The sequence below is a fragment of the Geospiza fortis genome, unplaced genomic scaffold (assembly GCF_000277835.1).
Source record: "Geospiza fortis unplaced genomic scaffold, GeoFor_1.0 scaffold274, whole genome shotgun sequence".
Lineage (NCBI taxonomy): Eukaryota > Metazoa > Chordata > Aves > Passeriformes > Thraupidae > Geospiza > Geospiza fortis.
Window position 1 is genome coordinate 1,030,441 of NW_005054485.1, and position 4,938 is coordinate 1,035,378.

The following is a 4,938-nucleotide window of genomic DNA, read 5'->3' on the forward strand; positions in this document are numbered from 1 at the left end:
GGCCAGGGGCGGCGTCCCGCCGTGCCTCTGGCTCTGCGGAAGCTTCTCCTCCCTCCCTCCCTGCTCTCCTCTTCCTTCCCCTCCTTCCCTCCCCCACACCGACCCTTCGTCCGCCGGCGGCTGAAGTTTCCGAAGGCTGCGCAAGAAACGCCTAAGGGTTGGTTCCTCCCGTCGCCTCTCCTCTGTAGCCAAGTTTAGTTCCCTTCAAGTGATTCATCAGTCTCCAGCTTTAGCAGTCCAGAGTTACCCATTTATGATAACCAGCCAGTGTAAGGAAAAGGTGTCATGAAGCTTCTTTACCTCTCAAAAGAGCTAAATTTCTAAACAACGCAGAGACATTTGTGTCACGTTTACTAGAGGTGTATTGGGGATCTTTAACGTTTACACTACTCCTTGGGAGAATTGAGTTATGTTTTAAGATTTAGTGAGTTAAAACATTCGTTGGTCTTGTAAGATGCACATTGAGAAAAACCTGCACTTTGAAAAAGAAACAGGAAAAAATCAACAACGTTTTTGTACACTAACGTGCCTGCTTTTGTTGATAACTTCTTACTGTAAAAGCTTTCAGAAGTCTATAGTGAAAATGTTTGGTAAATTCACTGCAGTTTAAAATTGATGATTAGTTCCTTTACTAAAATAACTGAGATGTTGCTAGGATATGGCAGTTAAAAAGGAAGTCCAAATGTAGTACACATTCCTTTTTGTAAACAGGTTCTGTGTTTTTAATGCAAGGCAGGATTTCTTTTTGTTTTGCACAGGTGAAGGGTATAATTCTATTTTGTACAACTACATGGTTTACCTTGTAAAGAGTTCCATTTTACCTGTTACAATTCATCAATCTGGTAAGCTTGAATATTAAAAGTTTTATTTGAAAAATATATATATTGTAAACAGCCTTAACTGGTGCAGTAGTCACAGTTTTAAAGGATAAAAAATATATATAAACCATCCTGGAAGACATCTTCCAAATGTGTTTTCAAAACAGTATTTATACTCCTACTTTAAATCAAAGATTTTGTTTGTTTGTTTGTTTTGTTTGTTTATTTAAAGAAAGGCCAGTCTAATTTCTGAAAAGGGGGAGGGGGAAAGTGATGGGATCGTATGCTGTTAACTCTTAGTGAACTTTGAAGTATTAAAAAGGGTTTCTGCAAAGAGAAGAAGTGCTAAATCCTCCTTTTTGGATTCTGCTGTGGAATGCCAGTACCAGATAGCATTAAAAAAGTGCTAATTAAAGAGAATCAGATGCGGCATGTTTTATTACATCATTTGAGAACAGACAAAGGCTTGATTTCATGTTGCATGCAGAACCAAATAGCAACTCTCCTGGTTGCATTTGGTTCAATACCCCCTCCTCCAGTTAAGGTATATTAAGGGAAGTATTACAAAATAACCTTTTTGTTAATCTTTTGTTTGGAGCCTGCTGCATAATGCCAGTGTATCAGCTACCCAGGGGCTGGGGGGGGTGGGGGGAACGTGGAAGAGGAGGGGAGACAGAGTGGAGAGAGAGTTAAGAGTATGCAAAGTTACAGTCTATTTCTGTGGTTCATGGAAAATTATTTTGAACTTTTTAGCTGCAGAGAGGCTGACGTAATTTGCAGCCTTAGAACTGGAGAGAGAGAGAGATTTGATTCTAAAATGTTCAAAAAACCTCTGCACTGTTGTTTTCTAAAATGTTTTGACTTGCACACTTTGTATAATCTAAAATGCAGAATGCCTGAAAAGTCCTCAAGTTGCAAACTGATGTCTGTGAAGCTCACATTTAAAGCTCTAGTCTAGAGAAGAGAGTGAAAAGCAGTTGCCAATTTGTCGAGTAGTTCTAAATAGCAGAAATTTAAAATAGAGCTCCTTTTGGCCAGCAGATTTCCTGGTGTGGAATGCCAGTCTAAAACATATGCCCTAGCTAGGTCCCATTTTAGTACTGAAGATTGGTTTTATGCTGCCTCTCTGCAGATGCACCTTCTTAACCCCTTATGGGAAAGTGAGAAGTCCAGTAATCTTTGCCTGTAATATTGATTTAGACACAAGACCAATTCCATAGCATTCTTTATTGCTCACAAAAACGAGATTTTGCAAAATGAGTAAAGCAGAGAAAATAAATTCTTATGTAGGTCTCCAATTGAATGAGTTTATGAGACAGCATAGTACCTGATACTGAATTAAATGGGAACTGCTAGATGCAGAGTGATTTTGAAAAACAGACAAACCAGCTAGGTGCCTAAATACAGATGCAGATGCGTGATAATAGTTGTTGGTTTTTTAAAAATTGGCTACATACATTGGAGTTCATGAAAGTTGTATCCTAGTTTTACTTAAGAAATTGATTTTTTGTCATAAAAAGACAGCATTTTACTTAAGATAGTTATTTTAGGAATTATGAACTAGACAATTCTGAAACTCCAGATGTTCCAAAGATCAGTGCTCAGGGAAATAAATGGAAAGTCAAGAAAGCTACCTATTATGCTCAATTGTTTAAATGTAAACAATTTTAGACTATGGATTTTTAAGATTGTTAAAGTCATAATTTTTTTTGTATGTATGTGTGTGTACATGCCTGTGTAAGTGCGTTTGTGCTTTATTTAAGTCTTTTCAGGATGCCATTGAATTAGAATATTTATTTGCAGCTCAGTTTTCATTCCCAAATTTCTACTTTTCTTCATTTGGGCTTTTATCCCTGGAATAGTTTAATTTAGTGGTGGACAGATTGCCAGAATAATGTCCAAGTCAGACTCCCACAGAAGCCAGTAGGCATTGTTTCATTGACTTCAGTGGATCTGGGCACAAATGATATGTAACACCTACTCTAAATAATCTTCAAAGTAATCTCGATCTTCTGGCATGACAGGATGCAGCAGTGGCATATCATTTCTCAGTTATTTGTGATTTCTATGGACAGCAGTATTAATGGAGGTCAGCTGTGGTGTTATACACATTTTTAAAAGCAGGAAAATGAATTGGCAGGCAAATTGACCAAACAAGCCATGTTTTATTAAAGATGGTATATCAGTGTTTCAGGTGTCTGGTGACTAACTTTTCTGACAAAACACAAAACACCACACAAATTTATTTCTCAGTGAGAAGAAACTTACAAATACAGGATATGAGATGAAGCTTCACAGGCATGATTGCAGTATTGTGAAGCTGTTTTTAGTAAACCTGAGTCATCATTCTATCTTCTGAGCAATAATGTTAGAGTGTATAAACTATACTGTGCCAAAATTGAAAATAGGCTGGTGTGGGAAGCATTGGAGCTTAGGTTAATTACCTGAGAGGACTCATACTGTTCCTTTATTTCCCATTCTCCATCACAGGACTGTCAAGGTGAACGCAAACCTGATCAATTCCTGTCACTGAAGGTGATAACTGCAAGTCTTCTGCCTTAAGTGGCAAAACCATGGAGAAGGGAAGAGAAACATGTATGTGCTATCAAATCTCCATTTTGCCTACCTGAAGTGATGACTTCTTTTTGCCTTATGGCTTCTTGTTTTAATTTGCTTCCAGCTGTACTCACATCTGTTCAAAGTGAGGGAAGAATAGGTTCAATACTACTGTTTTGGTCACAGTGAAGTACTGATTTAGTAGCTTTCAGCTCTCAGCATTCGTGTTCCTTCTGCAGGTGATAGCGGCTAGTCAAGGTCTGAAACGGTGGAAAATCAAGTCTGCTGTCTTTGATGAGACAGGATTTGCCTTCATGTGGAAAAAATTTGTTCCCACCAGCCTATTAGCAATTCACATGAATTATTTTCACACTCCAACATCCTTGCGTAAATCTTATACTTTGCATTGTAATTGACAGACAGAATATACATTAACCTAAAAACAGGAAAAAATTATATTAGAGGGAAATTGTATTAAAGTAGTACAGATTTTACTAAAAGTTTTATTTCACTGTAGGACTTCTTTGGTTCACCAAAAAGTGCTATGGCGGCTGGTATAACTTAGATATATTTCAGACATACTGTTTAATAATAAGAAAAGGTTTCTGAATGTTCACATGAGAATGGCAATCTGTTTCTGCTTTTGGATATAGTACATATGAAAACCTTTTCTTCATTTTGCCATTTAATCCAAGATTGATCCTCAAGAAAATGTCAGTAATTGATCTTGTAACTTTAGGATCAATAAAATAAGTTTTAAAGCACAGCATATCCTATAAGAAAAGCCTAATGCTCTTCATTTCATATTCTTTATTGTCTTAGGTGGATGTCTAATAGTAAAAATAACTGAAATTAGTATTTAATTACAATTTCCATTACAAAAACTTGGTTTTCAGATACTTACAACTGGTACAAATGGAACCACAGTATAAAATTCCAGGTTTACCATGAAGCTGAGTCTGTTTCCTTAAGTCAGGTATTTCTCAGTTAGAAGATGTTCAAATATTTCAGATGAATTCTGCTGGTAAAAATCTGTTCATTTTGTATGATGGCACTCTATACATGTGCTAGAGTTACCTCTCCTACAGGCACATATTTCCAATTAAAATGCACAAGGGTAAGACTGAAATTTGTCATGATCACTGTCCAGTCTTTAAATTTCTTAATTATCTCTCAGTAGTTAATGGAATGGGACTAGGGCTGGTGTATGTTCCAGAATCAGCAGCAGCTCATCTAATAACAGTTTAGCAGATAACAGATGGACTTCAGGAAATCCACAGGCTAATGGACTGCAGGGGAAAAATCACCTGTTGCAATAATTCAGCATACAATGTTTCCTGCTCCAAAGGAGGCACTGCCCAAACAAAATAACTAGAAGAAATATGAGCTTTTAAGTTGAGTACATTGTGTTCTCATTCTTACACTACCAGTTCTGAAATTCTTCCCTTGCATAGCTTTTGAAGAGTGAAATCCTCAAATTGGTCTTCTAAAAATATGATTTAAGTAACTGCCTGGCTTTCTATTGGCCAGGTGTGCTATGTGCTATCCAGCCAATGTTCAGGCA

At 37.1% G+C, this 4,938-nt stretch overlaps 1 long non-coding RNA gene across 1 annotated transcript; it reads left to right on the top strand.

Annotated features, from left to right (window-relative positions):
• The first annotated feature begins 35 nt into the window (after positions 1 to 35).
• On the top strand, positions 36 to 4,150 carry LOC115948716. The gene is made up of 2 exons (XR_004082503.1): positions 36 to 157; positions 3,309 to 4,150. It is a non-coding gene; the product is annotated as an uncharacterized LOC115948716 (long non-coding RNA).
• The last annotated feature ends 788 nt before the right edge of the window (positions 4,151 to 4,938 follow it).